The following is a 21,971-nucleotide window of genomic DNA, read 5'->3' as shown; positions in this document are numbered from 1 at the left end:
AACATGTGTCTCTGTCACTCTCCCGCACATTAATACTTCTAAGTGATTTATTCAATATTATATCAATACCATTTGCTATTATTAACCCCACTGTCGTTAATAAAGGTAAGTGCTGCCACAAAGTGTGTCTGCAGATATTCACTTCACAGCTGTATAGAGGAAGATGCCCACTGCAGTTCAACCATATTACTCTACAGCAGAGGTCTGTACATCCACCCTCTCTCTCTCTCTCTCTCTCTCTCTCTCTCTCTCTCTCTCTCTCTCTCTCTCTCTCTCTCACACACACACACACACACACACACACACACACACACACACACACACACACACACACACACACACACACACACACACACACACACACACACTCTCTCTCTCTCAGTCATCCTCTCCCGCCGCTGCTGAGCCTGCGACGTTAGCCGTGGATGAAAAAAGAAATCTCTCTTTTTGCTTCAGCCAACGGACGCATACTTTGGAAAGGAAATAAGTGAAGGTACTGTACAAAAATGCAAATTTCCATCTTAAGACTCATAATTATATAATTTATCATTTAAAAAAAATATTGTAGCCTGTGTATCCTTGGTATGACAAATTATGTGCGATGGAGCCAAGCGACGGCAGAGCGAGCATGCACCTGCACTACAGACTCCAACGCTCTGTTGGGTTGAGTCCTCTTGGTGCAACAGAAGCCCATATGGTTGATTTTACGAGGGAATGTTTTTCTTTGTGGTTGGCATTAAGTGCGTGTTTGAGCAGACTTGTGATATTGAATAGTAATGGATAAAGATGTTATTGATGGGTATTAGCCTACGTCTATATTTCACCCGTTTTGCTATTGTTGCTGTATACCACAACGCGTTATTTTTGCATGTTTGGTTTAAATGCTGAACAGAAGTGATTAAAATCTGTGGCCATATATATAAAGTGGCACATGAAGCCAGGCTGGTATTTATGCTGGGTGCTGCGGGGATAGGATGGACGGGCAGAGTACGCGCCATGGACAGATGTGCGAGAAGGGATTTAGTATCGAGGGAGGAATCACGCAGGGGATGAAACTGGCGATGTGTGTGTGTGTGTGTGTGTGTGTGTGTGTGTGTGTGTGTGTGTGTGTGTTCTAGCTTGTGTTTTGAGGGTGAATGGCCCAGCTCTACAGCAGTGTTGACTACTCTGCACGACAGGCGCCACATTTTACCTGCAATGAGGGCTTCGGTGTCAGCTGCCCTTAGTTCTTCCGTGCTCTTGCGCGCGTGTGAGTCAGAGAGAGAGACAGGGGGAGAGAGAGAGAGAGCGAGAGAGAGAGAGAGAGAGAGAGAGAGAGAGAGAGAGAGAGAGAGAGAGAGAGAGAGAGAGAGAGAGAGAGAGATATTTCCTGCCAACAGCAGCAACAGTGTCCAACTACTGACCGATGGACCACACAGATTCCTTCGCCCACACATTTTCGACTGCCAGGCACGAGATAACACATAGCAACTGTAAACAACATTTTAAAATGGTCTGTCATTACGTTGGTTAAATGATTTGGCAGTGTATGTAGACAGTCAAAGGTGTCTATCAAGCCATATGTGTGTCCTTAACGGCAGAGCACGGTGAACGGAGTGCAGTGCTTCAGCACCATGGACAGCGCATTGTGCTGACTGAGCGCATAACGGGCTTTGGTGGGCTGTAAACGTTACATATTGGGGAGATTGAATGGTTCTAAGATGTGACAAGTGTATGCTTGAACATATTCTGCACGCATAATCTAAATATAGGCAGCATTGTCTCGTCCACTTAAATTATTGAACAATAGTAACAGGAAATATTTATAGAGGAATCAGGAATTGAGTTCAGTATGGGAGTGTTTGGCTGGAATATGAAAGATGGCATATTTATTTTGTTTGTGTTTATACAGTCACTTATTTCAATCTTAAAAGTTTGATGTGTGTGCAAACCAGCACAACAACAGCATAACAATACATTCTTTATTAAAATACCACTTATGTATCACTAAATGTGTCTACAATTCAGTCTAAATTAATGTAAATAAAGTGCCATTCCATTTTATTTATATAGCTTGAGAATAGATTCATTTGAAATCAATACATATTTCAAGAAACCTGCTATAGTCAGTTGATGGTCTTAAACTAAAGAAATGCATGGCAGTAAGGCAGCACTGTTTCTTTAATCAGTGGCTGATCAATAGTTAATAAGTGCTCCATTGGGTTCTGTTGAATATGACAGAGGGGTCTATTGGTTTGCTAAGTAGTTAGATTCCTTACAGTGTAGTACATTTGCTTTCAATCAATAAGGGAAAGACTCTCCTATAGTGGCTTTACCATCCATGCCTAAGCCTGGCCTCATCAATCATTGGTCACACCCACTTACATTAAGGAGAAATACATAAGGAAAAATTGTCAAGCTACAGTGCAATCCTATTTTTTTTTACACCCCTTTGTTTTCCACACATTGCTTTATTCATTTTTCCCATTCTGTTTATCTCCTTAAACCCATTCCCTCCTGACGTCGATGATTCCTGATGTTGCCCTCGAAGGAATGATGAGCAGTCACCAATCAATTGCAATCACAGATCAGTGGTGCACCGGGAAAAAGGGGAAAGGGAAATCAGTATGGGAGGCAAGCCTGGGAGACCTAAATAATGACCACCCACCTACCAAACCCACTGCCTTGTTGCTATGTAATCGTCAGTTCATCAGACACAATTCAAGGAATCCATAGCGCTGTCTGTTGAGGTTGCTCTCAAGAGGTGATGGATGTTATACTAAAAGAAACCTGAAGTACAATTTTATTCTTGCTTACTACTCTTGTGTGAAAACCAAGATATGGTTAGTGATGATGTGGAGTTCACATGGTGGATAAAATAAGAAAATAATAACAACACCAGTGAAAGACTGGGTTACCGCAGCAACATAAAAACAGGAAACAGCAACAAAACCACAAATATTATACAAATATCTATGTACAACAAGAAAAGATACTATGTTATGAACTGGATATTCATTTTTTGTTGGTATACTCTAAATCAAGGTCATCATTTAGTCTGATAGATGGCCTGGCATGAATAAGAAACATGTTCCAGCTGTCTCTCTCTCTTCACCACTCAAGAGTTAAGTGCAATTTCTAACAATTGTCTCAACCAATTGAAAGCCAGATAGACAGGAGCTTGAGTAGTTATTGAATAGTTGATAACTAGAGCCATTAGTGCCATTTTATTTTCCCGACCTCGGTGCACCAAGAGTCTAAGACACCTAGGGCTCCGGTGACCCAATTAATTTACCTTGCACTCAGATACAGGTCAAATGGAGGATGGTCCTGACGTGGTGGATTGTATGCTGTGATGGAATGCTACTGCAGTGCATGCTGATAAGTTGGGTGAGATGTTGAAGCTGTGTTGTTACTGATGTAATAGAAGAACATGAAATGTGTACACACACATTTAAAACTCACTTATATAAATAAATGTATCCATAATTCCTGTGTGACAGCACATACATTTTAGAGAAAGTTGATCAAATATATGTAAAACGGGTTAGGGTTAGGGTAAATGTTCAGTGTGTGTAGTTTGATGACTACTAATGGACTAAATAAGCAGAGATTGACTGGCTTCTTTGCCGACTAGTTGACTGACTGATTCTGTCATTTACTATTTCTCTCACTAAGTCAATTAAACAAATTATTTCTCGCGATCAACACCTGGCTTTGTTGAGTTGTTGCCAATAGCAACTGCATGTTCTAGATTCCAGGCAACCTTAAAGGCTCAATCTGTCTATTCAATCCCAAAGGATTAAACCTGTCATACCTACTATGACAGGTTGACAGGTTGATTGACAAGGCATTTAATACATATATGACAGGTTATCGATGCCACTGATGCTGTAAAAAAGTCTGTTTACACCAGTAATGTTAGAAGACAACAGCATTACATATGACTATTATTTAAATCACAATACGGTTTGTAAGATAAACAAATAAAATGCCACCTTTGCAACTTCTTTAATTAATTATACAAATATACTGTATACAGTATATGCAACTTATGGTCAGAAAAATGTTGATTGGGCCATTAACTAACCTCATGCATTTCATCTTTTCTTTTTCATGGGGGATGATATAGGCTAAGAAGAAAAACCTTTTTTTTTTTTATAATAAAAAAGGATGCCAATTTCAGAATCATGCCTCCCTAATTAGACTGTGTTTCTTATCTTCTCTGGCCCACAATTGACAATCTCAAATCATTAGCATTCCCCACTGGCTCCACCTTCCCTGGCCTCTCTTTCCTAGCCACACCCTTCAACTTGATTTCAGTTTCCATCAGGAAGGATTATGCAAAGATCCTGAGAAAGATTACCCTTGGGAGGCATTCACACTTGCTCACTCCTCCACATCACATCCTTGGCCATGCACACTGCGCTCTCTTTCAGCCTAACAGCTGTTGCAGTCCTCTGTGCAATCAATACGACAGTCATGTTTCACAACAACTGTCACTCCTTCACTTCCAGGAACCTGTGGGAGGTCCCCTTGGGCAAGAGACTGAGAGACATGTTAGACAGTGATTCGCTGACGAGATTTTAGAAGTGCAACAGCAATGGCAGGTTTGTTCATTAGCTGTACGTTTGCGGGGCGTGAAAGTGTTGACATGGGGAAAACTTTGTTTTCCGTTCCATGGAAGGATGAAAGCTGCAAAGAGTGCAGAGATAGTGGACAGCTGGAGGCTTGGAAAGAGGAGAAACCAGTGAAGGAATAAAGAGGAAGAAACATGAAACATGAAACAGATAGAGACTGGATACAAGAATGTTACAGTATATTTTTTTCTTCTTTATTTTCTTATATATACATACACATATGTACACAGACGTGTACACATACTGTATATGCATACACATACTGTATATACACACACGTATATACATACAAAGATAAATAAAATGACAATGACATAACTTAGAGAGAACAAGGACACACAAAAAAGACAAAACAAATAGGGGGTTGGTTTAGTATTAAAGGGGTGGTTCAGAATTTTGGACATAGGACCTCATTTCCAAGTTAGCCAGTGTGTTATTTTTCAACACTTTTCATCCAGTCCTTCCAGTTGCAGAGTTCGCTGGTGCTAGGCTAGCGCAAGTCAACAGTATCTGCTAGCCTGCCACTAAAAACAGTCTTACCCACTCCACAGTACAGGCAAATAAATAATAACGCCAGACTATCGATGTAAATGTCTGTGTTGATAGAATAATGTTAGAAATAAAACTACCCTTAATGAGAAGTTAGTGAACCACAAATCTTCAACACCTCAACTCCTGAATGGCAGGTAGGCAGCCTAACCTAACTGTCTGTATAAATCAGGAGAAGGGTGAAATCTGCAGAACAGTGATTTCAGCCCAGTGTTGATGCAAAGGGCCATGTACAGAGTAGCACAGACTCAACATGTGCTACCTCAATCCAGCTTGAATCAAACTTCACAAATGAATGGTTCATTCATTTGAATTGATAGCCATAGGTAGACTGACAGAAAATACTGCAGGTGGGTTGATGACCACCTTCCGGAATCCAAATACCAATGTTCAATGAACCCAAAGCAATCTTTATGTTGAGGGCAATCATCCGATTATACTGTATTCCTTCTCTCACATTAATAGATTCACAACTCAGCGCTTTATGGCTGTAATTGGAGTGACAAAGTGGTGCAAAGTGACCTGACATTGACCAAATGTTTTTTGACAGGGAAAAGCTGTTGAGCAGAAAGAAGGGGGGGTGCAGCGAAGCGTATCTGTTTCAGAGAAGGTGTTGGTTCTCTTGTGGCGACATACCGAAGCAACGTGTATGTGAGTACATAGATGTGTGTATGGACATCCACGTTTGCCTTCAGTACAAAAAGACGTGTTGTTGACTGAGGTCTGTGAATATCTGCAGTATATGTGTATAAACACACACACACACACACACACACACACATACACATACACATACACACACACAACATTTCATTGAAGCTATGATGCTTATTACTGATAATTGATGCCACGTTTTTTAATTGGTATCACCATTACATCAAACAGAAATACTGTCCCCCAGAGCCTGATTTATACTAAAAAATTAATTTGTTCTGAAACTCTGCAATTCTGGATCAACTAACAAATTCCATTTCATGTATATGTAACATTTTTGTTTTTACTCTAAAAAAGATAATGCTAAATAAACACTACAACATAGATCAAAATTTGTGCTGCAATTATATAGGGGAGTCAAATGCTTCTCTGAAAGATGGAAAAATGTATAAGTTAGATCTCCAGTGAAACCAACTGTGACATGATTCATACAACATGCAGCTGTTACTGTCAGGGGTCCTATTTTCAGGCTCTTACTGCAGTGAACTCTGCACTTATACAGAATGGATTTACTCATGTTTTCAGTGCACTGCAATGATAACAGTAATATGTCTTAATCAAAATCAGCATCTGACTGAAAAAAATGGTCAAAAACAAAACAGAGATAAATGTGTGGGATCGTGCAGTTTTTTATTCAAACGAGTAACTGCAGCCATTTAAAATATCTTACTGGCGATAATGAGTGCAATTCATTCATGTGTGGTATAATTTTGGCATACAAAAATAAAAGCAGCTTATTTAATTTAGAATCGATTTTGAATTGAATTGTGAGCCGTAGAATTAAAACTGAATTGCAAAATTTTAATAAGATGAGATGAGATAAGCCTTTATGATCCCCAGAGGGGAAATTCAGGTGAAACACAGGGACAGAAATAAGTATGGATAGAGAAAGTAAAACATAAATAATAAAAGTTATATCAAACAAAAATAAGAAAATAAATAAAAAGAGGAATTAAAATCAAAATTACAAGGCAAGACTGACATAGCGGTGTGAAATTTGTAGCAGCAAGATATTTAACGCAATGACATGATCCACCATCTTTGGAAACTGTCAGACCTTGCTTAAAATCTTACATAATACATGTAAACAGAACTGAGCCGAGGGTGGTTCAGTGAGGTTGACAGAAGCCTGCATGCAGAAGCCTGCATGTGTGTATATTATAACCCATGTATGTTACTGTGTATGTGTGTGTATGTATGTGCTCATTTTTCTCTGTATGAGGGTGTATGTGTTTAGTTGGTGTCCAGTGTGTGTGTGTGTGTGTGTGTGTGTGTGTGTGTGTGTGTGTGTGTATGTGTGTGTGTGTGTGTGTGTGTGTGTGTGTGTGTGTGTGTGTACTGTATGTGTGTAAGTAAGGACACCATCTGCCATCATCTTTGCTTTGTGCCAACCCCCAACCCCTATTAACCCGCACCCATGCTCACACACACAAAATCCTTCAGCGTTTGAGTTTGATGAAGAACAAAAAAAATCTCACTGTGGATATGTGTGTGAGAGAGAGAGAGAGAGAGAGAGAGAGAGAGAGAGAGAGAGAGAGAGAGAGACAGACAGAACGTGCTAGAAGAAGAGTGGGTGTGATGCAAAGAGCACTGTAATTGTTGAAGGGTGATGAATAAAAAGCACAAAGATTGAGCAAAAAAGAAATTGTGGTATTTCTACTTGTATTTCAGTCTCTGGAATGTTACATATACATGAGACCAGAGATCCTTAACAGTGGGTCCGTGACCCCTAGGGGGTCCTCAGAGTTAGTGCAGGGGGGCTGACAAATTATTTAAAACATTTTTTTTGAAAGTTTCTTTTTCCAAAAATTAAAATGTCTGAAAATATACATAAATATGAATCCAACATGTCAATAGCAAAGATAAATTGGCCTATTTGTGAAAACAATATATATTTACATATTGAAGATAAGCTTACTATAGATAAGCTAGCCACTATGGTAGCCTTAAAGTTAAGCTTAAAGATTAATTGTATGCTTAACGTTAAAACATGATGTATAAATAATGATAATTTATTTTCATCCATTTGGTCCAGTTTAATATGCAACTCAATTTTATACAGTATATGCAGTAGGGGGTCCATACTCGGTCTCTCTTTCAGCTAAAGGGTCCTTGGCCGTTAAAGACCCCGACATTAGACGGAATCTTACAAGGATGCTTCACACACACACACACACACACACACACACACACACACACACACACACACACACACACACACACACACACAGGAATACAATTTTGTACACATACTTGCAAACACATACAAAGTGGATTTTGGAATAATGCCTTGTTTTTATTCTGGACTGCCCTAGATTCATTTGGCATCTGTGCTGCACACTTATCTCTTTCTCTCTCTCTCTCTGTCTGTCTATGTTGTTATCACTCTGCTTTTCCTCACACACACACACACACACACACACACACACACACACACACACACACACACACACACACACACACACACACACACACACACACACACAGACACTTTCCGCGATGGAAAGTGTCTGTGTCTTTCATGCTTGCCTCTCTTCTTGAATCTCTTCATCTTTGCCTCTCTTCAGCCCTCTTTCCTTGTGTCTCTCTTCCTCCCTTAGTACAGACTGCTAAGATCTGGGTATAAATATTTTATCTTTGTCAACCACGCAGCATCTGCAATTTCGCAGAGAGACAGTATCTCTGTTGCCCCTGTGTGTGCATGTGTGTGTGTGTGTGTGTGTGTGTGTCTGTCTGTCTAGGCACAGTTAAGTTAGATGAGTACATGACGGTATGTTCTACTGAAGCATCTGTTTGCATCTTAACTGTGCCATGGCCTATAAAGTACATATTTCAATGTCGTGTCCTGCAAAATGTGTCCAGAATCAGCCTGCATTTATTGTTTTTGAGTTTTCTTGTTTACAATGCTTACACTACTCTAACTTCACAAGCATCATATTTTACATTTTGTGTTTACTGTAATCTTGCTGTTCAATGTAACTAGTAACTATGGCTTTTAAATAAATGTTGTGGACTAAAAAGAATACAACATTTCTCTCTAATATGTGTAAGTATAAAATAGCATTAAATGAAAATAGTTAAGTAATGTATAAGTACTGTCTCAATTTTTTACTTAGGAATAGTACTTGAGTAAATGTAGAATTGGGCTTGATAGACAGACAGGTGTTTGGAGGGCAGAATAATTCAGTTTGTTCCAGGGGATTAGAGATTAGAAACACATCTCTCATCCTAACCTAAAGCCTGCAGACACACATCTGCACTCAGAAGCTGCTTTTAGTATTTTTACTGATCTGAACTGAACGGACTAAACCTTGGCAGTGTGTAAACTGTATGTGTGTACTTTCATTCATATCTAAAAAGTGAAAACAAAATAAAAAAAAAAACTGTATGTTTTACCCATTCAGGTTCCTTCAGATGCTCTGTGATGCTTAGTCAGCTTCTCAGGCAGAGGGTCTGGAGTCATGGAGGCTTAAATATAGAAATACGCTGTTGGCTTGAAGTAATCGATAGTCAAACAAATGCTACCTCTCCCCACACCCAATAATAATATTGATTGCTGTACATCCTCTGTTACGTAAAAAAACAAGCCAAGGGAAGTTCATTTCTTTTTTATTTTTCATTTTCCAGTACTTTCTTTTAAACTTCTTTTCACTGCAGTTTTACTGATGTGTGGTCACTGCAGAGCTGAATCACACCAACACACTGTAGGCCACAAACACAAGCAGGCATATGCTATATTATGTGCACAAACCTAAGGGAAATGCACAGCACACTGCATGCATAAACAGTGGCACCCACACACACGCGCACACGCACACGCACACGCACACACGCACACACACACACACACACACACACACACACACACACACACACACACACACACACACACACACACCGTCTACACTCCTCTTCGCACCCCCAGGGGTTCAAATGATTTCACAATTCCACCCCTCTAATCCACCAGTCCGGCGACAAAAGCTTAGACGAGTGTGTGCGAGAATGCGTGTGTGTGCCACTGTACTGTGCTGTGGTTTATATACAAAAATGGGCACAAAAGAGGTTGTGATTTTTTTCTTCCTGTTCTGTAAATCTTAAAGCAGCTCACAAAAACGAGGAATTGGGAAGGCAATGTTCTGAGGAATGAACATGTTTTTGTATTTTATTTCACAACCTTCTATAAGAGTGATTGTTATTAATTCGAAGAGTTCTTGTTTTGTTGATGACATTGAGCAAATATCTGAAAAGTTTCTGTATAAGTTTGGCCTGAGGAAACAGGCTAATCAGTGGACATATATGAAGACCTTTTCTTTTATATTTCAACCTTAATACAGTGGACGAGTCAACCGCTGATGTATCAGCAAACAGCCAACACTTGTGGTAGCATGGTCTCAGTCAAAAGCAATGCAGAGTTATTTTAAGGAATTTCACTTGCAAACTAAGCCACAGTTTCCTTTGTAGCGTGATTGATTCAGCTGCGACAAACAGATTTTATCCCTGATCTACACTAACCTCTTTTTTAAGAGATTATCAGGATGGTTTTTTTCAATACACCCTCACTGCATGACAGATTTAGGCTCATAGTATTGTATTGTAATGGTGTAGACACAGAGGACACATACACATTTTATCATAGCAATTACAATATACTTTACACAGCAATGGATGTGTATGACTGAAATTACTTTAAAATCAATGAATATGTCCTCTCTACAACTGAGTTCAGGGATTGCAATTAGAGCTCTTTCTCAATCATGACGTTCATTGTAGTAACTTTAACAAGGGGCTTGCATTTTGGTCATTTTGCTAACAAAGGAATGGTATCCCCCTTGAAATGTCCTGGCAGTAACATAATGCTTACAGTAGTAAAGCGTTACAATAAAGTCATCACAATTTTCAGTGACAAGTAGTTACTATGCCATTATGGTTTAAAGCTGTAGTGTGTAACTACTTGATATTAATGAACGTCCGTTACATTCAAGCCATTGCCGAATGAGTTGCTACAAAGCTTATCAAGACTATCAGCTCCACACAACTCTCTGTGTATTTCTCAGTATGGCTATGTTCAGAAACTGGTGTCGTCTGGCGACTTTCGCGCGCAGAAACTCGCAGAAACTCGCAGAAACTTCAGAGTGAAGATAATTACCTCTTCTGAAGAGTCCATGTTTTTTTTAATCCTCCTTGTCGTCCTTAGCTACTAGCAACTGCGTGGAGGAGGGGTGGGGGCTGTGCGCGATCACAAAAGGCTTGTATCATGTGGACATGCGACAGTTTTGTTGTCATTACTTAGAATTCCTCATGGGGGCGACAAAAACTACGCACTATTGCTTTAAATATCAGCAATTGCATTAAAGTTACTACAGTAATGCTAAGTAACTTTTAGGGGGTGTGCTTGTTTGCTGTCTTACTGCGAGTTCGATGCTGGGTTGACAGCGGTTTGCTCTCTTTGCATTGAGAGGACAGACCGCTTCGTGATGTGTTAGCTTGGCGCATGAGCTGAAGGTGTGGGGAGGCAATTAGCCTATACCAAAAGAGGAGAGATGTGCAGTAAATGTAATTTACATGTTTTGTATCTTCCTAACTAACTTTTCACTGCTAGCCATTGATAAGCCTACATTCAGGGATCATGTACGGTCTTCACTGTGAGAATGGCTCTCCTGCGTGCAGTAACATAAAGCAAACAGTCAATAAACACTGTCAAACCATAACATCTTACAATACGATACAACTTTTATTGTCAGCCAGGGCTGAAATTCTTTTTGCATCCCTGGGTAGCTCATATAACAAAGAGGACATAGACATACATATAGACATACAGTACATAAGATGAATAACACCAAAGGACATACATGAAACATGACCACAAATGACATAAAGACACAAGTAAGGAAACAAAGTATATATGTAAAACCACAGAAAATGACATGAACATACACACAGACAAGGTCTTGGAGACTTGTAAATCTGAATAAATATTGCACTGGATTTAATGTAGCTGGTTTAACAATAGGATAGATTGATGTATGAAAGTTTTTAAGTCTGTTGCGATTGACATACTGTATGTGGTTGTGGAGGATTTGGAGATGTCTAAAGGCCCTAATATGACCGCAATGCAACGAGTAACTAATTACTTTTGCTTTTGAAGAATAAGAAAATTAATGTAATGACCTTTTTATTGAGTATTATGTGGTGTGTCGATTACATTTTGTACCACACTTGTCCAACACTGATAATCATATATACAGTAGCTATTTAGGTGGATGCCTGTCACAATTTCAGATGGGACCCTGATGATGCTCTTTGTTAATTCTTGTTTTCTCTTTTTGGGGTGGAAATTAAATCAGACATAACAATACAATGAAACCTTGTCCTAACTGTATCCTTACATCATCTTAACAATATTCTGATGGCATCCCTACCCCTCAGAGATGTGTCATTCATCACCCAAAAGAGAGAGAGAGAAAGATAGGGGTTATCAAAGTCCCCATTCTCCCTCTAATCCACAATGTTCTACCAGAGAGTGTGGCAACACCAGTAATCAGTCCAAAACCTAAACACTTCTGCCAAAGGTTTGGTTAAAACATAGGCTTGCATTGTGGCTACTGGCAGGCTAGACAATCTTTGGTTTAGGTTCACAGGCATAGCTGACAACATGAATGGTTACTACTCATTTGTGCAGCTTGGCATATACTGAGAAGGGCTTGTGATGAAAATGGAAGACTGAGCCTGTTTACCTTGTAAAATAGTGCATAAATGTAAACATGCCACCATCAACGCACAAAAAAGATGCTTAAGTGTCAAAACACTTAAACCAAAGAGCTGACATGGACACCTCTGGAGGTAAAATAGTTAATTTATGCCAGAGGGATTACTCTTAGTGTGTGTTTGCGTGTATGCATATTTACACTTTAAACACATAGGGCCTACATAGACATAAATACATTTTTTATGTACTTCCAATATTGCACTGACATAACAACTTGAAAGGTTTCCACATGAATCAGACACATGATTCAGCAGACTACCTTGAGGAAAACAGGTTCATGCAAAAACACAAATTAAACACACAGACACACACAAGCATGTACTCATGCATGCACTCACACACACGCATGCGCGCATGCACGCACACACACACACACACACACACACACACACACACACACACACACACACACACACACACAGGTCCAAAAAACATGTGACAAGCATTAAAAAAAAGTCTACAGCAGTTTCTGATGTCACGTTTTTTATCTTTTGGCATTTTATTTTTTATCACTGATGCTTTTTTTGTTCTCATACTCTCTCTCTCTCTCTCTCTCTCTCTCTCTCTCTCTCTCTCTCTCACTCTCTCTCTCTGTCACTATGTCTCTCTTACTCCATCTCTCACTCCATCTCACCCGCCTGAAGCTCTGCAGTTAGGAGCCTCAGTCGCAGATTTTGCCTAGCAGTAAGGACACATGCGCCTTGAAGGAAAGACAGGGACAAAAGACAGATGGGTGGGAAATAGATATACTGTAGATGGTATTTGTTTGAAGCTCAATTTCACTCCTCTTTCCTTTCCAGTCCTTTCACTCTGTCAGTGGTATAATTGGCCTCATTTCAATTCTGATTGTCTCATACAGAGTGAGTTTCTGAAACGTGCAGGAACGACACAGAAAGTTCCCCAAACTTATTATCAGTCATCAGTTTATTTTAATACTGTTAACTGTCTCGTTTTATACAGCTTTTTATCTTGTTTAAAATTAGTTTATTTTCCGGAGATTTATTAGCCTGGAAATCCAGACCCAAATCCGAAAGATTAAGGGTCTGACATCGAGTAATGAAAACAGCCCAATTTGAGGGGCAGCACCAAGCATGCATTTGAAAATCTCACTGCACGCAATTGGATAACACTACAACCAATCACAACAATACGCAGGGTGACGTATCCAGAGCCCCATACGCTGAGCTACAAGCGAAGCTAACTGGTAGATTAACCTGTCGTCATCTGTTTAGCTCGCCTCTGGCCCACCTATATCAGATACACCGATGTGATTGGTGCAGCTTGCTACAAGGGCATAGTTAAAGAGCATTATTACTCGATGCCAGAGTGCCTCGCCGAGCAAATTCAAATTGTGCTCTCGCGAGAACTCTGGATTTCCACGGTAGAGATTTATTGTAGCTAGAGGTAAAAGTGGTTGCCATGGAGACCTGGTTGTGTGTATCAGGGGCGGCCTCTGCTGCACCCCTGCAGACTTGAGCGGTGCACACCGAAATTATTTACAGTCTGCATGTGGCATCTTCTGTGGTAAGCTGCCTTAACATTAGCTCCGTTATATATTTATTTTAATCGCCTTCATATGGGTAAAACTGTTTTGTATTTATTTATCTTCCGCACTTAGCTAGTTACTTGATTAAATGCAGTATGTTGATTTTGTTTTTCATTGTTTTAATAGGCGTTTTTCTGTTCATTTGTTGTCAACATGTAATGTTTTTGCTAATTTCATTTTAGTTTAAATTTACTACATTCTTATTTGTTTTAGCATTTCGTGTGAGACTGGCTAAACTGTGGCGAGCTAGCTAGCTAACTGTTATGCTGTGTTACTCATCATGAGGCACATTTTGTGCTATATCTTAATATTGTGTCGAGAAAAACTTTGACAGTCTGCATGTGGCGTCTTCTATTAATTTCGTGTGAGACTGGATGAACTGTGGAGAGCTAACTGTTATGCTGTGTTACTCATCATCAGGAAATAAACAGCTGGTTGGAGCCAAAGTTTCATAAAGTTTCATCAATACATAACGCATGAGGAGTACACTACCGCTACATGAGCATGGATGCACAGACATCAACGACTGACTATGTTGGGCGGATGGAGTGCACTTCTGGCATGTTGATCTATCCTATCACTTGTTACACATCAGGTCCTTTGCTTTGTTTTTAAGCATTACTGTAAATGAAAGGAACTAAGACATACATTATGTTTTATATCATGAAAGCATTATTACATATGTTGATTTCGAACAGGACACACAGGAAACTGTATGTGGCCATACAGTCTGCTTCATTGCATGCAATAAGAAACGTAATACAGAATTTTTCAAATACGTGATTCATTCTGTCGTTCTTGACCTGATGATCTCACAAAGATCATGCAGCACAAGGCTTTATAATTAGATGTTTGCATAATCAAATTACAAATGGGAATCGTCCAGATGATCACTACGCAACTGACTGATATTGTTATTTATTCATGTGTAAAGGAGACTTCCTCCTGCATTATTTGCCTGTTGAGTACAGATTGTATTATAAATCTGTATGCAGCGAAGTGCTAGGAAGTATTTCAGGCATAATTAGGTATCTTTTATTGCTCTTTTAATGTACCAAGAAATCACATACAGTGAGATCACAAGCTTACTTGTCTCCCATCTTTTACACAATGTGTCAAATTAATTAAGGAATGTTTGCATGCTAAGATACAGATGGAGAGGTCAAGACTTTCTCATGCTCAGGAATTTATTTGCCTGAAATTAAAATCTCAAGTGTAGCAAAGCATAGCAGACACAAGAGGCTCAAACGCCCATCAAGGACTGGTGTTAATATTTGCTTTAGCTATACACTGTATACGTGTACAGTACATCAGACACTGCCTCTGCAACTGTTAGGTTTCCTCTGTACTTGTCCCTTACAAATAAACTAATACAAATTAAAACTAATCAAAATAAAAAAAAAAAATCTCATGACTTAAGATTTAAAGGCGCTCTAAGCGATGTTGGGTGACAGCACCCTCCCCCTCCCTTCCGTGCTTCTGTGCACTAACCCCCCAAACCCCACCCCCAAATCCTTCTTGTCGGTTATTGGCTGGAACGCTGGAAGACTCTTTGTTATGTTTCGTGGTGCAGGTTGGCACAATTTGTTTTTGTTGGCGTTTGTGGAGCCTGGGCTGTCTACAGAGACCACATTTTTTTACAGTGTGTTCAGGGGACAGGCAGCTAGCGGATAGTGAGGAGATTTTTGCTATATGTGACAAAAAATGTTGTAGCCTAAAAAAACGTGATATCGCTTAGAGCACCTTTAAGAGTCATAAGACTACTTTCAATATTTTGAAGGCCTTTTACTGCTTACATTTTATTATTTTCATCAAATTCATGTAACAGTGATGCACATTGTACACCTGACACAAGTAATGCTTATAAGAATTAAGCCTAATGACCACTGTGCGCCTGTCTACAGGGAATAATGCTAGCATTGTTAGTCATGTAACAACAGGCCGGCCTAGAGCACACTAGTCTACACTTTAGATCTGAGCTGATCATACATAGTGCTGTTTCCTCCCCTCTAATTGCTTCCTCCTTTCTCCCTCATACTCTCATTCTATTCTATGCTGTGAGGAAGATGCATATGTATGCAGGAGACTTCCTTGTGTCGCTCTGTGTGAGACTGCTGAAGTGAGCAGTACTGCATGTAGGGTTTTAAAGATAAAGATGTCAGAGGCACAGAGCCATTAGGTTGCTGGCAATAAAAATCAGCCATGAACTCTCAACGGCCCACCAAAACCCACGCCATCACCCATATGACCCATGTACACATCTCACACACAACCTGTCCAAGGTACACGTCGCCTCAAGCCGAATGTCAGCTGGGATCAGTTCCAGCCCCCCCCCCATGATCCTGAATAAGGTAAGCGGTTACAGACAGTGGATGGATGGTTGGATTATTACTCCAACTCACACCCTTGACATCAATAGTCCATTCAAACATTGGTAATGTAGACACACTGTTAAAACAATGTCACAGTTGTATTTTTGGCTTTGACATGCTAAATATTCAGACTGTCACTCTAAGGGACTTTTACTGTAATACAGTTGTTGTGACAGTCATTCAAAATACAGGACTGAATATTTAAAAGATGATGCTTTGATTGGTTGGTTTTGACATTAATTTAACCTGTAATTGCTGCTCTGAGCTGCAGTTAGGGATGAAGTTCAAAGTCCTGTCACTTTGTCCATTCTGCAAGTCCCCCCATCCTTGACATATAACCACACACTCGCACAAAGTGCTTAATTTCAGTTGGTCTTGATACAACAGGCTGTCAGACTAATGAGGTATAAATGTGCATGCCCATGGACTCTATTCCACTGCACATTGCACAAAAGCCCTATCTGTAATTCTACCTTCCCTCTTTCTAATCCTTCTTACAACTTTTGATCTTGCTGTGATGACTCCTCCCATCGTTCTCTCCCTTTGCTTTCTTGTTCTCCTCACATTTACTTGCATCTGGATTCTTCTCCTGGCACTGCTTTCTCTCTTGTTTCTCCCTTTTTCTTCCCCACTCCTTTCTTTTCCTTTCTTCATGATAAGTTCTCACTGTTCACCCTGATGAAATGCTGCAATTACAAAGTATGGAATAACACGTGTGCAAACCCAGAGACACAGCCACCCACACACATGGGATTCTATAACCCATTTGCATAACCTAGCTACAGTATGAGTTAGGTTTCTGTTTGTGTGTGTGTGTGTGTGTGTGTGTGTGTGTGTGTGTGTGTGTGTGTGTGTGTGTGTGTGTGTGTGTGTGTGTGTACACTTCCAACCCTCTTAATGTGTCAGCAGCTGCTTCTCTTTGATGTAATTATGAGTGGGAGAGGTATAGAAAGATTGATAAGTAGAGAGACAGTGAACATCTGTAAGAGAGGGAGAAAGAAGAACACATTTTTTTTTTCACTTTGGTAAATGTAAATTATAATTATATTAATAATACAAATTATAATAATAGCTCCAAGTCCCCTGGGGGCCCATGTTTCTCAAGCTAGTGTCCAACTAAAGTTGTATAAGTGATGGTGACGTGTTTGAGCTAGTTTCAGTACTGATGGGTTTCGTGTCTACAGAATCTGTAGTGTCTATTATGAATAAAAACTGGAAGATGAGAGAGTAATCAGACATGGTGACCATCCATTATTGAGAAAACCATTGAGAGATAGAAAACACACTACTTCATTGCCTGGTGAGGGAACAATGCTCTATTGCAAGACTAGGGCCATTAAATACATAACTGTCAGAAAAAAAGACCACAAATACGGTATAAAGCCTGTTGTGACTGTTGAACAAAATGAACAAGATAACAATATCTTTTCTGATCTTAGAACTGCACCAGTAGGGTTAACAATTAAACCGTCCTGACTGTGTCTCAGGGAGTTTGAAGGTTTTATTCTCTGAAGTGCATGAATTTGCTCAGTACATTTTTTGGAAGATTGAAAGCAGATTTCTTGTGCACAGTGGAAAATTGCTGCCTCCACATGACAGTAAAGGTCAGAGGGTTCACCCAAAATGCTAGAATTCCTCCTCCAGGGAGCGTAAATATCCCCAGCAAATCGAATTGAAATCTGGCCATTAGATTTCAACATCTTGGGTAGAATATTACAGATTGACCTGAGGGTATTCCCAGAGGAAACCTCTTGGAGGTTTTAAAAAAAATGGAAATGGTTCAAGCATGAATGTGCAGTACATTTGAGCAATGTTTATTTAGAGCTCTACTGACAGCCATATGGTCCTTTAAGATGAAAGTTCTCAAGGCAATCCATTTTGACCCCTGTTATGCCTGCTAGTACAAAAACATATCCTTAAAAAGTAGCATGAAAATGAAATCAACATTTACGAGGGTTATACAGCATTTTTGAGGAATGAGATGAGATTACATTTATTTTAGGTGTATAATGTTTTCATAGTCAGTCAAGGATTAACAAATAATGTGGACACCACAAACGAACAAGTGGGCCTCAAGTGTGCTCCAATTTCATTAGTGCTTTTATTCTTGTGAAGCTTATTTTGCTGATCAAAGACACACCACTGGGACATGTACATCTTCAATGAGGTCTGATTCTTTTTTTAGTCTTTAGAATTTCTTTAGTTTTTTGTTGTGAGAGCACACTGGCACTTCTAATCTGTGTGAAACCTTGTGTATCTCTGTGTCTACAATATAAGTATGCGTTGGTTAGAGTGTCTGCAGCTGCACGCAAAACATGTTCTGTGTGTGCATGAGCGCTCGTGTCATTTGCAAGTAAGTTTTGTATTTTTTCACATGCATATGCCGCGCTATTTCTCTATTTAACTTATAAGGGAGGAGCAGGATCAGCCCAGTATTACTGCTGAAAATGAGATGTCACGCTCAGCTCACTTTGGGGCAGCCGGCCAGGCTCTCATAACTGATTTAGGCTGTCTGTGTGGGTTTGTCTGTGCTTATATGTGTGTGTCAGGGAGAGGGTGAATGTGCTGGAAGGAGAGAGAGAGAGAGAGAGAGAGAGAGAGAGAGAGAGAGAGAGAGAGAGAGAGAGAGAGAGAGATGGTTAAAGAGAGGCAGAGAGGAAAAGGAGAGACCAGTAGAGAGAGAGAGAGAGAAGCAAGTTGTGTATGTCAGTTTCTCTGACAGTTATTTGCACAAATTATTCATAGATAGGCTCAGTGTGTTGTGTACTGACTGATTGAGGTGTGAGGTGACAGGTGTCCTGCTCTGCGACTAAAACAGAAAGATAGGTAGCATCTCATTATATATAGTCTCACTTACAGACCCAGCCATCTGTCACCTTGTACTCTTCTGATGCATCATTAGCCATTATTGTCACCATTATTGTTATCCTGCTTGTCTGCCCTGGTAATGTTAATTTAAGTGAACCACATGCAGCTGAAAAGATGTGAGAGAATGTGAGCAGGAGAAAAAGGGAGAAGGATGGACTGTGAAAGAATGAGGGATGGAGAGAGCAACAAAGAGATGAGTCCAAGGCATATGGAAGATGGATAGATAGATAGATAGATAGATAGATAGATAGATAGATAGATAGATAGATAGATTCTTCCTCTGTAGCAGTATTAGCAGTCTCGGCAGTATTATCTCTCATGCTTGTCTTATGCTTCTGAAATTCCTCTCTCATTCTCTCTCCATTCTTCCTTTCAACTCAAGTCTATTCATGATGCATTACTGTATTTACTTTTCACTGTGTCTCTATTAATATCTTAGAGGAACACTAAATATACCATAGACATTTAATAAACAATAATGTTATTATTAGCGTGATAGCCATTTATACAGTATCAAACTTTATTCTCTATTATATAACTACTTACTAAGGTTGGAACATAGCGTGCCCTTGGCATCGCACACCGCTCGGAATTGCTGCCGAGCGCTGCGTTTAAAGCTCATATTATTTCAACTCTGACCTTGTAGCTGCTGATTTTTCAATATGCAACTAAAACCAGAAGCAACGACGTATACCTGCGCCACAGTTTGTCTCTGTGCTCTGCGCCCCACCTCGCAGTTTTAACTCTGATCATGTGTAGGCATCACTGTGCACCAGTAGCAGTTACCTTATGTAAGTCACTCTATTAGCTGACTGGAGTGAATTCTCCAAAAGTCTGTCTGGATTTAGTGGGACATTTGATGTACAATGACAATAAATGAACCTTGAACCATGTACAGTTTAAAGTATACATTTTGACATAAATATTAAAGAAATACAGTTTGAAGCAGAATAATCAAAAACCTAGTGTAGGCTACTTGTTCTATTCAAATAAATGAAATCCCTTTGCTTGTAAATGTCTCTTCGTATTCCTTTCATGAAAGAAAAACACATTATTTGATACATTTTCATTGCGCCCCTAAAATTCTTTATGCGCTCCTAAATTTTTCTACTTGGGGAAAAAATTTAGCATTAAGCCCTGCCTCTGTCCTTTCAGCTGAAACTATTAACTCTATGAATTCTGCTTTTATTTCTTGTTGCTAAATAAACAGACAAAGACAACTTTGGACTTAACGAACATTTATTTCTTCACTTCTCAACAGAATTTCCAGTTTTCACAAAGGACACACAGCAGAGTGGTCAGACGAGAGAAAGGTGCAATCTTGTGTCTCGACGAAGACAGCTGAAGAGTGAGAAGTTGCAACAAAGACAGGAAACAGGTTGGGGATTCTTTTTTTAAATATAAAAAGTAATGTCTTTCCTGTTGTGCATTAACATGAGGTTTGTCAGAGTTTCTTATTCTCGAACATGGACTCGTTTGCATGACTGTCTCTAAGTCAGGGGTCTTCAACGGTTTTTTTTTAGGCCAAGGACCCCTTAACTGAAAGAGAGACGTAGCAGGGACCCCCTACTACATATTTTGTATAAAATGAAATTGCGTATTAAACTGGGCCTACAAAAATGTGTAGGGTGGCCTAAAGCCTTTATACTTACCTTTTTAGTGCAAAAAATACTACATACCTTTTTTGTGCATAGAATACTAAGCTATTAAAATAATACTTGTTGGCATGAATTTATAAATCATGTTTTAATGTTAAACATACATGTGGCACAGTGAATCCTTAGGATTAACTGTATCTGGATGGCTACCTCAGTGACTACCTTACCTATAGGCCAGTAAGCCTATCATCAGTGGGGCTTTTTCGCAAATAGGTGGATTTATATTTGCGAATAATATGTTGGATTCATGTTAAGACATTTTCAGTTTTTGAAGAAACTTTTAAGAAATTAACCATTATTTGGTGGTCCCCCTGCAGTAACTCTGAGGACCCCCCCTAGGGGTCCCGGACCCCCTGTTGAAGATCTCTTCTCTAAGTCATTCATCAAATGTGTGTGACTCTGTGTCTTTTCCCAAGGATATACCCAGCATATCTGACCTTTGTCTACCTGGAGTGTCACACACACACACACACATACAAAGCACATACCAGGGATGATACCGTGTGTACATTTGCATGTGTGTTTGCAATGTACGTTACACAAGTGTATGTGAAGTGTGAGTGTGTGTAAAGTTTTTGGAATACAGTTAAGCACTGCAGTGAAAGCATTAGTTAGTGTCTTCACAGGTTTATATTATGCCATCTCCCCTGCTTTTATTGCACTTATTTTACTGGAAACACTGTCATTAGTGCTGACAGAACTTCACTTACCACAGCTATTATATTCCGTATGTGTGTGCAAATGTGAGTCTGCTGTTTGTGTCAGGCGGAGATAAAGTAAAAGAAGTAATTGTTGTAATTATTTTGTCTCCGTTCTTCTCCCACCTACTGTGCTAGCTTTGAGGAAAATGCTCCTCTAAGTAGATAGAACAGAGTAAAC

At 39.6% G+C, this 21,971-nt stretch overlaps 1 protein-coding gene across 1 annotated transcript in view; it reads left to right on the top strand.

Moving 5' to 3' along the window:
* Nucleotides 1-379: 379 nt before the first annotated feature.
* The window catches only part of LOC116051975 (protein phosphatase 1 regulatory subunit 29), a 67,241-nt gene continuing 45,649 nt past the window's right edge, over nucleotides 380-21,971 (top strand). Inside the window, exons 1-2 of the mRNA XM_031302460.2 lie at nucleotides 380-493; nucleotides 20,696-20,812. The gene's annotated coding sequence lies outside the window, so the exon portion shown is untranslated. The remainder of the gene's footprint in view (nucleotides 494-20,695; nucleotides 20,813-21,971) is intronic.

The sequence above is a fragment of the Sander lucioperca genome, chromosome 21, assembly GCF_008315115.2.
Source record: "Sander lucioperca isolate FBNREF2018 chromosome 21, SLUC_FBN_1.2, whole genome shotgun sequence".
Taxonomy (NCBI): Eukaryota; Metazoa; Chordata; class Actinopteri; order Perciformes; family Percidae; genus Sander; species Sander lucioperca.
This window is presented reverse-complemented; position numbering and strand designations above follow the sequence as displayed.